This window comes from Felis catus, chromosome D2 (genome assembly GCF_018350175.1).
Source record: "Felis catus isolate Fca126 chromosome D2, F.catus_Fca126_mat1.0, whole genome shotgun sequence".
NCBI classification, from domain to species: Eukaryota; Metazoa; Chordata; class Mammalia; order Carnivora; family Felidae; genus Felis; species Felis catus.
The window spans coordinates 18,836,651-18,850,932 of record NC_058378.1 but is presented as its reverse complement, the minus strand read 5'-3'; the positions used below and the strand labels follow the sequence as shown (position 1 = coordinate 18,850,932).

The 14,282-nt window shown below is 45.6% G+C and overlaps 1 long non-coding RNA gene across 1 annotated transcript; it reads right to left on the bottom strand.

The window, feature by feature from the left end:
• Nucleotides 1-5,280: 5,280 nt before the first annotated feature.
• On the bottom strand, nucleotides 5,281-12,657 carry LOC123380764. The gene is made up of 2 exons (XR_006586926.1): nucleotides 11,596-12,657; nucleotides 5,281-6,446 (listed from the first exon to the last, which is right to left on the bottom strand). It is a non-coding gene; the product is annotated as an uncharacterized LOC123380764 (long non-coding RNA).
• Between the last annotated feature and the right edge of the window lie 1,625 nt (nucleotides 12,658-14,282).

Genomic DNA, 14,282 nt, shown 5'->3' with positions numbered 1-14,282 from the left:
ACAGGTTGGGTGTTTAGAAGCAATGGTAGCTAGAACAGCCTTGGTAAGTGACAACCCATGCAATTGGGCCCACGTCGGGCATCCATCTCTGGCACTATGCCACTCTGCTCTGGGGTGGCTGATTAGCCTGGTTAACGTCAACAGGCCGAGTCATTTTGTCTGTGTAGTTGAATGGCCCTTCTTCCGAGGTGGATACTTTTGCTGAGCCTAGCATGTACTTCAGAGATCTTCCCACCTTGTGTCCACTCCCTCATGGCCGTCAGCATTCCTCCATCCAAGACCTCCTCGTCGTGGGCTTCCAGGTTCCCGACACGATCAGCCAGGTCATTCAACACCACCTATAAGCCCATGTGCATTTTCATCTTGTACCTTTCTTCCTTCCACACACCACACACAAGCAGGTGCACTGCTCCATGTTCTGCCCATAGGGAAGATTTCCCCTGTCTACTTTCAAGGTCACCCCTGAGTGTGGCTACAATGTAGCCGCCGTTTTTGGCTTGAACTTACTCACTGAGGCAACCATCATAAACCACGTTTTGGGTATTTTCTCCCGTTTCACCTGATCATAGGGGACCCTCTAACTCAATGGCTATTCATGTAAATTGAGGGAGGGGTACAGGTGCAACCGTGGTGAGTGGCAGGGGTCTGGCTACTTGCTCATGTGGTTTACTTATACTCCCTTGTCCTGTTTGGGCTCGATTTGGATGTACCATTTCCATCTTATGATGGATTGTCTCTGGGCTCACCTGATCCCGTGAGTTAATGAGTCTGACAGAAGCCAGGTGTTGATAGGCAGTTCTGAACGCATGGCCACTTGGTGTCCATGGTCAAACATCTGATCTCTTCCAGAGCCCTGTAGCACATCAGGAGCTATTTTTTTTTTAATGTTTTATTTATTTATTTTTAAAGAGAGAGCGTGTGTGTGTGTGTGTGTGTGTGTGTGTGCGTGTGTGCGCGCGTGCGCGCGCAGGGGAAGGGCAGAGGGAGGAGAGAGAGAATCCAAAGCACGCTCCACACCGTCAGTGCAGAGCCTGGTTCGAATTCACGAACCATGATACCATGACCTGAAGGCGTCAGACACCCAACTGGCTTGAGCCACCCAGGTGCCCCAAGAACGATTTTTTTTTTTAAGTAGCAGATTGGACAGCCTCGTTCCAGACCCTGAGCCTGCATTGTGAGTCTCCCTCTGGAGCTTGCCATCACTTTCTTACTGTATCTTCTCTACCACTGATGCCTGCAGTAGCTTCAGGCCTGTTGGGATCACGTGGCTTAAACAGCCTCCAGCACACTAGCAATCTCTTGCTTATCCAGTGCACATTGCAGCAACACTCAGGGACAACCTTGAAAGTAGACAGGGGAAATCTTCCCTGTGGGCAGAACATCGAGCAGTGCACCTGCTCAAGCTTATCCGGCACAATGTCAGCATGGCATACGGTTACATACCCAGAAAGGTCGGCTACCTTCCCATGTGTTGGGCCAGACACATAAAGTGGTCGAAAACCATGATCTAGACCTTCAATATAAAAATACGTGGTCTTAAAGCAATAAAAGAATGATTAAGGGGGGCGCCTGGGTGGCGCAGTCGGTTAAGCGTCCGACTTCAGCCAGGTCACGATCTCGCGGTCCGGGAGTTCGAGCTCCACGTCGGGCTCTGGGCTGATGGCTCGGAGCCTGGAGCCTGTTTCTGATTCTGTGTCTCCCTCTCTCTCTGCCCCTCCCCCGTTCATGCTCTGTCTCTCTCTCTCCCAAAAAAATAAATAAATGTTGAAAAAAAAAAAAAAAAGAATGATTAAGGAAGACATTTTGCCCTGCCAATTTTCTGGCTTTCTTTGAGACCAAATCATCAGATCAGGTAACGTATAACACAGTAAAAATAGCCTTAAGTTTTAGACAAAGTGTTGAAATTTGCCATAAAACTGGATTTTGAGGTTTTTTTTTTTTATTAAAAAAATATTTTTTTTTTTGAGTAGTCTTCATGCCCAGCTCAATGTGGGGCTTGAACTCACAGCATGAGACCTGAGCTGAGATCAGGAGTTGGATGCTTAACCAAACCACCCTGGATTTTGAGCATTGTTTTATTTAAAACACTTTTTTTCTTAATATTTATTTTTGAGAGAGAGAGACAAAGACAGAGACAGAGTGTGAGTGGGAGAGGAGCAGAGAGAGAGGGCGACACAGAATCGGAAACAGGCTCCAGCTCTGAGCTGTCAGCACAGAGCCCGACACGGGGCTCAAACCCATGAACTGTGAGATCATGACCTGAGCTGATGTTGGGCGCTTAACTGACTGAGCCACCCAGGCACCTCTTGAGCACTGTTTTAATAAATTGAACTTAAAAAAGGAAGGATTTTTCCTTAATAGGCTAGATCTAGGGCATTAATGTGCATAGGAATTTCCTGACATATTGGGCACACTCACCAAGAACAAAACAAAACATTACCAGGCAGGCTCAGCACACATTGTTAGTATTCAACTTAGAGGCAAACATTTCCTGTGTCTGAGCACTTATACGATGCCTGGCCTCTCTGTTACCTGAAAACTGGAGGTAACCAGTTGAACAAACCCGGAAGTGTAAAATCTTCACCCTACATCCAACAGTCCTGACAACTTCTAGAAGTGGGACCTACCTACGACTGCTTAGAGGGCACGGTTGAAGTAGGGCTCAGTGTCATGAAATACTGTATATGATCTTAAAATTCCTGGGCCACACTTAACATCACCTTCTTTGAACTTGCAGAATATCGCATCAGTGGATGGGGCGCCATGCTGCGTCACCCCACCTGACCGGGGAGAAGTAATTTAGGTTATTGTCATTTGCTCATAGGCTAGATCCATGGCATTACTGTTCTCAGGAACTTCTTGAGGGGCTGTGCACACTTACTAGAAGCTGGGCAGATCTTAAGCGGCAATGCGGATGTTCAACCTACAGGCAAACATTTCAGATCAATGATGTCTGAGCACCCACCAACAGGAAGGCCTCCCTGTTAACTGAAAAATGAAGGAGCATCTCTGTCTAGTTTCTCACGGAGTTTCTGGCATCTAGCACCATGCCTGGCACACGGTATATATTCTGTAAGTGACACCTGTGCTTATTATCCTCTATTATTATTCTATTAGGCTTCTAGCCGCCCCCGCCTTCCCCTCCCCACCTCCAAATGTCCCAGAGACCAAAAGAAGAACACTGCCCCCCAAAGAGTCTCTGAATCCTGCTGCTACACTGTGGGGGGGGGGGGTCCCACAGAAAAGAAACAGCTGGCCAAGAGAGGGAGAAGCTACTTCCTGCTCCTCAAGGGATTCACTTTTCAGGTTCTTCATTATTCACAAAGAAGGCCAGAGAATGGCGGAGTGAGGGAAGATCGATGGGACCTTCAGAACGAATGTACGAACCACTGGCTGTAAGAACGATGTCATCAGAACAAGAAGCCCTGAGAGACAAGTCCAAAAATAGAGCGAAGGAGAGGGGAAATTAACTCATGGCCTGCCTCTGATTCATGTAAATATCGCTCAGCGCCCAGCAGAGGGAGACGAGGGATGCGGACAGTAAGCTGTCTGCTGCAGTTGATGGGAGACTCCCAGGTGGCCTCATTGTGGCACGCTTTCGGACCACAGCTCAGATGGGCACCGTGCACAGATAGAAGGCCATTTCAGGACTCCCCAGCGGCAGTCGGCAGGCCCTCTGTGTGCTCTGACTGTGGCTGGGAGGAAGCCCGAGCAGCTCTGTCCTCACTGTTCAGGACGCACAGGGCACTGTGCTGTGAGGCAGAGTGCTGAGGACGAGATGTCTTCAGAGCCCCGGCTGTGAGCCACATGCCTGATCCTGGCCCTGCTGTGTGCTCAGGTGGTGGGATCTGACTGGTCATACAGTCTCGAGTCAGAGTCAAAGTGTCGGTCATAGTTTGGGAACTCTTAGCAAGTCTAGAAAAGAGACAAGGCTTGGAACCCACGTGGGAGAAGGGGTGCCTGGGTGGCTCAGTCGGTTAAGCGTCCGACTTCAGCTCATGATCTCACGGTTTCATTCGGTTAAGCGTCCGACTTCAGCTCATGATCTCACGGTTTGTGAGTTCGAGCCCCGTGTCAGGCTCTGTGCTGACCGCTGGGAGCCTGGAGCCTGCTTCAGATTCTGTGTCTCCCTCACTCTCTGCCTCCCACCCCCACTCTGTCTCTCTCTCTCTCAAAAGCAACAAACAAAATAATAATAATAATAATAACCAATGTGGGAAAACTGGCTAACAGAGAAAGATGAGATAAGCTAAGATGGGAGAAGGCTCTCCAAAGAGTGAGCAAAATGTTGGGGGTGACAGATTCTTAGCAGCACTGAAATCTAGGGATCGGATTCTTTTGGGGGGGGATTAAAAAAGAGTTTATAATTAAAGAGAGATGTCTCTAATTATGGAAATACTAGTTTTCTGTCCTTTAAGAGGTGGGTTTGTCAATTTCTCTGTTTTCTAGGACTAGCCCTTAACAAAGACTATGATTAGGAGGTAGATTAAGTGCACAGCAAAGTATGGTGCATTTCTGGACACTGAATTCTAGCTTGATATCACTGCAAATCACTTTATTTTATTCTTCTGAAGTAAAAGTTGCTTTTGGTATACTCACCTGTGGTTTATTCTCATTGATAAACCTAGGGATATTAGCTGAGCCAAGAAATACATTTCAAATCAATTTTAGAGACACTTTTAGGAAGCACAAATCTTGTGTTTTAGAAATAGCAAAAGAAACTAGAACAATTCAAAATATAAAACTTGAAGCCTTGAGTTGATATTTGTGACTCTGCTCCAGTGAAGACGTGAGCCTAAAAAATCCTGTAGGCAGTTGTGTTGAAGTCTTGTCAAGGGCCAAAGGAGCCATGTTTTCTCCCATGATTGTGTAGCTATCATTTGCTATGTATTCACTTACTGGTTCATTTAGTAAACGTTTGAGTGCCAATTACAGGCCAGTTACATATTTGGATATACATCGTATCTTTTGAAAAAAAAATTTTGGTAACAATTGAGATTTAATTCACCCACCATACAATGTACCCATTTAGAGTGCACAGATCGATGGTTTTTAGTGTGTTCAGAGTTGTGCAATCATCATGATCGAGTTTCATCAACCCTTGTTACCTTTTGATTTTATCTTTGATTTCCCTAGGCAAAACTGGTTGGCTTTTCCATATTTTTGGTAACAGGTATTTTACCAAATTAGATTTTTCGGTTAGTATTACTAAGTTTATATCATGACACCATTTGATTATGAAGTTTTAACTATCTTAAATACCAACTGAATTCTTTCTTCCCACATTCAAGGATGGAAACAAGCTCCGAGGAGCCGAGTAACTTACCCATGCCCATGGCATACCTCACTGCAGCTGAGAATCAACAGCACCCTTCACCTCTTCAGGCCGCAGGGTTCCACATTCTGCAAATACACCCTGGGCTCCCTCCTTTGCGCCAGCTCAAGCTAAGCAAGCCAATTAAAATACCCTCTCCCCTCCCCCCCCCCCCCAATAAAAGCCCAGATTGCTTTCTGACAGGTATGTGCATTTCGTAGCATCTGAATTCGGTGTCTACACTGCTGGAGGGAGTAAGCTGTACACCCTACTGCCTCTCCAGGAAGCTAGACTGAGCAGCACCGCTGGGCTAGGGGAAGATCAGGTCTAGCTGCCGGGATTGTACCCAGACAAAAGAGCCAGCATTCACTGAACTCTCCGGGTTTTTTGTTTGTTTGTTTTTCCTTCTTCATGTTTTCAAAATCAATCTCAAGTTCAAAGAGGCTAAGCAGCTTGCTCTGGTTATCATATCTCTGTCAAAGCTGAGTGTTGTGGACAAAACCTAATGCAAAAATACAAACCCGAGTGAACCAAAAAAATCATATTGGTTCATAAGCTCATTCTTTTATTTATAACCTCCCTCCTCTTCCTCCTTTTCCTTTCTTTCCTCCTGCTTGTAAGCACTGGGAAAAAGCCTGGAGCCAGGACTTCTGACCCCAGCCCTCCTACCTACTCATCTCCACGGGCAACACCCCTTGCCTCCACCACCCCCAATCTGGGCTCCCCTCCCCAGCATTCAGAGGGGCCCTGGGTAGTGCTGTCCGGTTTCTATGTACCGGCCTCGTTAGTGGGCCATGAAATTAACCAGTAGGTTGTGACCAATACTAACAATTATATATCACAGTACAACACACATAGGAAGTTGTTACGCACTACACTCTGTTGAGTCTAAGATTTAATTAAGACAATTTTTTTTTTTAACATTTCTGGAATCAAGAGAGGACGGGACTTACAGCCGGATGACACTATAGCTGCTCTTGGCCAGGTGGCACTTGTGACGCATGAAGTCAGTCCCGGTGTCAGGATGGTCTCGTCTCATCGCGACCACCCATTATTTCCATCGGTAGACTATTTAAGGACAGTTTAAGGAAGGGATGCGAAGCCTGGGTGTTTTCTGGCCTTCTGTTCACACCTAAGATAAAGAAGAGGCCAACATCAAGCCTTGCAGAATAGCTTGGAAGGAAACCCTGGGGGCAGCAAGGGTGCCCGCCCTCTTCTAGGATGCCTTATCCAACATTTATTTAGGGGCACAGAAGGGAAAACTTCAATCCTGATGGCTGACTCAAAAAGTTGAACCGAAGCTCAAGTTTCCAGAACACAATCGCGACACATTTCACTCAAGGGAGAGGAACTATGCAAGTCTCAAAGTTTTTAAATGAACACAACGTTTTAAATAGACATAAAACTTCTAAGTGACAAGAAAGCATTGTTCAACATTTGATGGCAGTGAAAATAAATGGTGTATAAAAGAATGCTGCCTCCTATAGTCGATGGAGTCGCAATTTAATAAAACCCAGTATATGTGCATACTAGGTCACAGTGTAAAATAAAATATATATTTATTTAACAAATAAATATATATCATATATGTATATATTATTATGTCATTATATAATTATTACATATGTACATATGTATGTATATATGTACATATATATGTATATATGTCTCTATGTATACATATATATGTACATATGTACATATATACATTATTATATATGTATATAATATATATTGTGTATCTATTGTATACATGATATTTTATTTTATTTATTTAGAGAGAGGGGGTACAAGTGAGTGAGGGGCAGAGAAAGAATCCCATGAGGGGCAGAGAGAGAGAGAGAGGGAGAGAAGGGGGGAAGGAGGGAGGGAGGGAGGAAGGGAGGGGAGGGAGGATAGAGAGAGAGACAGAGAGAGAGAGAGAGAAGTGGATCTCACCCAGGGCTCATTTTTATTCAAAGAGGGGCACTAGCTCACCCAAAACGGGGTTCGTGTTCACCTGAAGCAGGTTTATTTTTATTTTAGAAAGAGTGCAAGCGGGGAGGGGGCAGAGGGGGAGAGAGAGAGAGTCTTAAGCAGCCCCCATGCTCAGCAAGGGGACTGACGAGGGGTTTGATCCCACAACCCTGGGATCATGACCTGAGCCGAAATGCAGAGTTGCATGCTCAACCGACTTGGCCACTCAGGCGCCCCAAAATACATTTTTACTGTCTGTTGAGGCCTCAACATTTGAAAGCCCCTGCTTGAGGAACTTCCATTAGAGACCGAACCAAAGCAAACGGGCAAACTAACAGATCTCACTCTCTGCCCCTTCTCAAGTGTCTCATGCTATCTGCACCCCGCACTCCACTTTCTCATCTACTTTTTACTCTTTCAATTTAATTATAATGAAATAAAATTGCACCACATAACGAAGAGTTCTCAAGCGCACGCCGGGGTAACCACCACCTAAGTCAAGAAGTAGAACATTCCTGGCCCTCCACCAGCGCCTCCTGCTGATCAGGACCCTTCCCCCTTTACAGCTCTGTCATCTTGGAACACATACTAACATCTATACAGATTAGCTTGGTCTGATTTCAGGCCTATGTAAATGCAATCATTCTATAGGAATGATGTGTCTTTCCCTTCAGTCAGCACTGTAAGCTACATCCTCGTTGTTGCTTATAGCTCTAGTGTTTCCTTTGTTTTTAAACGTTTATTTATTTTTGAGACAGAGAGAGACAGAGCATGAACGGGGGAGGGTTAGAGAAAGGGAGACACAGAATCCGAAGCAGCTCCGGGCTCCGAGCTGTCAGCACAGAGCCCTTCGGGCTCGAACTCACAGAGTGTGAGATCATGACCTGAGCCGCAGTCGGATGCTTAACCGACTGAGCCACGCAGGCGCCCCCTAGCTCTAGTGTTTTCTTAGAGTCAAGGTTGTCGTTGCATGACTATGCAATAATGTATTTATCCCTTCTATTCATGGGCATTTAGTTTGTTTCCAGCTTTGGGAAATGATAGACAATGTTGCCATGGACATTTTCATATATGTATCCTGGCGGCTGAAAGGAATGCCGGGAATAACAGAGTTCAGCTCTCTTCAGCTTAGTTGCACAATACCATATGGCTTCTCAAGTAGGTTACAAATTTACATTCTCACCAGTGTAGGCGGGTCAGATGCACCAACGCGTGGCACTGTTAGACTTTTACATTGTTGCTAGTCTTAGTCTGACGGGTGTTTAACAGTATCTCATTGTTTTACATTTGCATTTCCCTGAGTAACACAAGATTGAGTAATTTTTAAACACGCTTTTTTTAAGTTTATTTACTTATTTTGAGAGAGAGAGAGAGAGAGAGAGAGAGAGAGGGAGGGAGGGAGAGAGAGAGAGAGAGAAGGGCAGAGAGAGGGAGAGGCAGAGAATCCCAAGCAGGCTCCAAGCTGTCAGTGCAGAGCCCAACGTGGGGCTCGAACTCACGACCAGTGACATGACCTGAGCCGAAACGAGTTGGACGCTTCACTGACTGTGCCACCCAGAAGCCCCTTGAGTGATTTTGAATTTGTTTATTGGCCATTTGGATTCCTGACGAAGTGCCTCCTTCCCTTGAAGACTTTTGCCTCTCCCTGCCATTGAATATAGGCTTTTTCTCTGATTTGTAGTTCTTCATATATTTTAGAATTCTGTAACCTGATAAATCAGCTACTAGTCTCCTGTGGTCATTTAAATACACACTGATTTTTAAAAAAAATCAGTTCCTCGGTTACACTATCCGTATTTCAAATGTTCCAGGCTACCTGTGGCTAGAAGCTACTTTATCGGACAGCTGAGAACTGTAGAGCCTCTTTCCTCAAAGCACTTTCTGCAGGACGGGAGAGACCACGGAAACTTTCCCTCCTCACACAGTATTTTGTAGGACAGGACGGAACTAGAGAACATTTCGTTGCACAGCCCATTCCACTGTACGATGTTGCTCTAGCCTCTCCTCTCTGTCCCTCGTGTGTTACAAGTATCTTCCCACATTCACGGCCTGCCCATTAGTTCTTCCGTGGTTCTTTTGATGAACGGAAGTTTGGATTTAATCAAACTTTTCCTTTTTCGGTGAGGGCTCTTGGTTTCTTTAGAAATGTCTTCCTACCCCAAGGTCATGAGGGCGTTCCGTAACGCATCTGGAACTGGTTTTGTGTGTAGAGAGGAGGTGTCCAATTTAATTTCCCCCCTAATGGACTGCCAGTTGTCTTTGCCCTTTAGTAACGGCCAAGTTCTTCCTCCATTGCTGTATATGTCACCTGTCACAAATGAAGTATCCATATTTGTGTGTGTCTCTTACCTTTCCACTTTTCAATCCATTTCAACGTCCTTTCCTTTTCCGTTATTCAACTAAAACTGCTAGGGCCCAGATTGTGAGCCACCTGCCATCTGCTGAAGCTAACAGATATTCTCTAATCCTTATTCAAGTTCTCAGTAGCATCAGGACAGCTGACAACCCTATCTCTTTTTAAAGATTTCATAAGAGGTGCCTGGGTGGCGCAGTCGGTTAAGCGTCCGACTTCAGCCAGGTCACGATCTCGCGGTCCGGGAGTTCGAGCCCCGCGTCGGGCTCTGGGCTGACGGCTCGGAGCCTGGAGCCTATTTCCGATTCTGTGTCTCCCTCTCTCTCTCTGCCCCTCCCCCGTTCATGCTCTGTCTCTCTCTGTCTCAAAAATAAATAAACGTTGAAAAAAATTTTTTTTAAATAAAAAAAATAAAGATTTCATAAAAAATTTTTAATGTTTATTTATTTTGGAGAGAGACAGAGACAGAGAGACAGAGAGAGAAACAGATCATGAGCAGGGGAGGGGCAGAGAGAGAGGGGGAGACACAGAGTCTGAAGCAGGCTCCAGGCTCTGAGCTGTCAGCACAGAGCCCGACATGGGGCCCGAACCCATGAACCGTGAAATCATGACCTGAGCTGAAGTCGGATGCTTAGCCGACTGAGCCACCCAGGTGCCCCTAAAGATTTCATTTTTAAGTGATCTCTACACCCAACTTACAACCCCAAGATCAAGAGTGAGTCATACACTCCACCAACGGAGCCAGCCAGGCCACCCCTGCTTCCATTGTGAAGTACTCTCTTCTCTTGGTTCCTGAAGCAGGGCCCTCTCCTGTTTTCCTTCCTTTGTTGGCTGCTGCTCCTTTCTGAAACTGTACATGTTGGGGAACGTCAAGACGTAGTTGTAGGCCCTCATCTCATCTTACTCTATGCTCTTAACCTTGGTAATCGCATCTGTTCGGGAGCTTTCAAATTCCAACTACATGCTAATGACTCTTGCCCTCATCAGGGACAGGTTCCATGATTAGCAGGCCTACTGCAAATTGGAGAGGTTTGCTGGAGCTTCCGGATACATTTTCCTTGCTCTTAAAAGCGAGGAATGGAAAGTGAGCTCACATCCCCACTTGACATGACTGAGGATGAGCCTGGCCTTCGTTGTTGTTGGCGGCCCTCTCACAACCATGGGAAAAGCCAGGCTGTGAACAAGGCAACCACGGAAGAGAACACAGAGGAGTCTCAGGACACAGGCGGGGCCCTTAGTGAGTTGCACGCGAAACCCACCTGACCTGTACACTTTGTTACGGGAACCAATAAAATGCCTTATTTGTAAACCACTTGGAGTCAGATTTCTGCCCGTGGCAGAAAGTCCTCTAATGAACAGAAGTCCCAAACTAGCACGTCAGGGCCAGACCTCTGCTCTAAGCCCCACGTGTCTCTATCTCAATGCCTATCCGGTATCGTCACTTGGTTTTCTCGTACACACCTCAAACTTTAGAGGTACAAAACCGACCTCTCGACCTTTTGCCCTAAACTTCCTCTTCCTCTAGGATTTTCATCACAATAAATGGCAACTCTACCCACCCAACTGCTCGTGCCAGAAATGTGTGGGTCATCTATTTCTGTCTCTTCCCCCCATACAACCCAATAAAGTCTAGTCAATCCACCTCTGTAACATTCACTCGATTTGTCCACGTTTCCCCATTTCCCCCGTAGCTACTCTAGCCCATGCCACCCCCATCTCTCCCCTGGACATCTGCAATGATCTTAACTGGCCTCCTCGCTCACTCTCATACCCTCAATCCATGCTCCTTACACCTGCCAGTGATTTTTTTTTAATCAGTAATGATCTCATTTTCTACAGCATAGCAGTTAAAAGAATGGACTATGGAGTGGGACTGATAGGTTAGTTATCGACTCTACAGAAGTAATCACCCCAAACCTTAGTGGCTTAATATCTCACGGTTTCTGTGAGTTGGGAAACCAGGCAGACTTACCTGGATGTCTCTGTCGCAAGGTCGATCAGGAGGCTGCAGTCTTATCTGAAGGCTCGAACGGGACAGCATCTGCATCAGAGCTCATTTGTGTGGTAGTTGGCAGGATTCGGGTCCTCACAGGCTGTTGGTTAGAGGCTGCTTTCGGTTCCTTGCCCCACAGGTCATGCTACGTAGGGCTGCCTGGCACACGGTCGCTGGCTTCCATCATTCGGCTGCCCTGCAGTGCTCGGTACAGACAGGTCCAGTAAATGTTGCTTAGTTATCCTGATGCTGAAGTGCAAGTCCACTGCAAATGTGTCTATGTCCTCTTGCTGGCAGTGACGTTAAGGTGCAACTTGGACTTCGTCACTTGGCTGAGGTACACCGTTCAATGGTTTCCATCCCACCTGGGATAAAAGCCAAACTCCCGACAGTGCCCCAAAACCCTGCCAATTATCCGAACTCATGTCGAGCCGTTGTGCTCCTTACTCACCTTGCCTCAGCTCCAGTGGACTTCTTTGAGCGTACCAGGTCCTGCCCCAGTTGGGGGTCTGGACCATTCTTTCCTGAGCTCTGCCTGGCTAACTCCTGCTTCCCCTCCAGGTCTCAGCTTCATTGTTACTTCTTCAGGGAGGCCTTCCTTGAATGCTTAGTGTAAATTCAATTCCTGGGGCATATTCTTTCATTGCACCCAGTATAGCACTCCCTACCGCTTGAAATTATGTATTTATTTATGGTATTGTATGATCAATATTCGCTTCCCCCTTTAAACTCTAAACTCAAGTCAGGGTCTATATCAGTTTGCGTACTGCTGCATTTTTGCCCACTAACACATTATCTGATCATAACAGACATTCACATATTTAACATAAAAATCTTTCTTACAGAAATTTCAGCCAATCATGGGAAAGTATCTTAAGTTGTCCTTCGATGGGCCAAACTGACAAGGAACATTTGCATTCCTCAAATTCTATAGTGAAGATTTTCTGTTTACCATAAAGCAGTTTCAGAATTAATTGGCTGCCATGTGGGGCTCGATAACATGAATCCTTGCTGTGGGCCGGGCATAGATATAAGGGACACTTTTCTTTTTTTTAAAAGATTTTTTTTTCAACGTTTATTTTATTTTTGGGACAGAGAGAGACAGAGCATGAACAGGGGAGGGGCAGAGAGAGAGGGAGACACGGAATCGGAAACAGGCTCCAGGCTCCGAGCCATCAGCCCAGAGCCCGACGCGGGGCTCGAACTCACGGACCGCGAGATCATGACCTGGCTGAAGTCGGACGCTTAACCGACTGCGCCACCCAGGCGCCCCATAAGGGACACTTTTCTAAAACATGCAACCGAAAGACAAGTTGAAGTATAGACTAATCTTTTTTTTTTTTTAACGTTTATTTATTATGAGAGAGAAAACATGCACATGAGCAGGGGAGGAGCAGAGAGGGGGAAAGAGAATCCCAAGCAGGCTCTCTGCTGTCAACATGGAACGTGACTCAAGGCTCCATCCCATGAACCGTGAGACCTTGACCTGAGCCAAGATCAAGAGCCAGATACTCAACCAACTGAGCCACCCAGGCGCCCACAGACTAATCTTTTAATCCATATACTTAAATATCAATCTGGGCAATAGCAAACTTAGAAGCCTACGTACTCAATGGATTTTTTTTATACATCCATGACATTTTTAATATCTGAATAAAAACAAGTGAAAAGCTAATCACAGCTATACTTAGAAGCTAAGGATACACACACACACACACACACACACACACACACACACACATAAACTTCAAATTGTTTCCCGTTTCATCTCAATTTATTACTTTCCTTTATCTTAACTTTCTCTTTCTTTTGGCCTGTCTACTGCTAAATTGAAATTACAGTCAGGTTTTCTGAGCCTCTCAGTCTAAGATATCTCAAGCTGTTTTTTTCCCCTACCTGACGCACATTACAGAGATTTATCATCGCGGCTCAAAATAATTGAAGATTCTCAAGTTTCTTTTAGAAACTTGTACATATTGTTTGTTTGTAGTTAGTGTCAGTTTGATCTGCTTGCTGCTGATTTCTCTGGCAAAGGGAAGCATGAGTCTAACAACTATTGGCAAGAATATTTAATTTCTAGTAACCTCAGGTCACTCTTTACCTGGCAATGCAGGAACGAAGGAAGACGAGAGTGTGGGGAAGAACATGCACTTTGGAGCCAGACTGCCCAGGTTCAAATTCTGGTTACTAGCTGCGTGACTCTCTGGCAAGTGACTTAATCCAACAGGGCCTCAAAATCCCCAACGTAAAATGTGGATAAAAATGGCACTTAGCTCCCAGAGTTGTTATGGAGATCATAGAATGATTTCTGAGAGATAGTAAGCACTGCATATACATACATATATATTTAATATGCATATTTCCTTCCTGAAGGTTTTTTTTTTTTTTTAAGGTTTTTCTATCTTCAGGGCTATATCCTCCAGCTAGAACTTGAGGATACTAAATAGAGCTCCTCTCTGTAAAACATCCAAGACATGTGATCATTCCCTGTTGGGTGTAGATAATATAGCTTCTCTGGGCTTTAGGTATTTCATGTACCAAGTGGTGATATCACCAGTCCTGTCCGCCGAACAAAACTGCTCTGAAGAGACAATAAAACAACACAGGAGAGCAACGTTAAGAGTAGAACGATGTTCATATGCACCCTCGTGGCCATAATCACACAT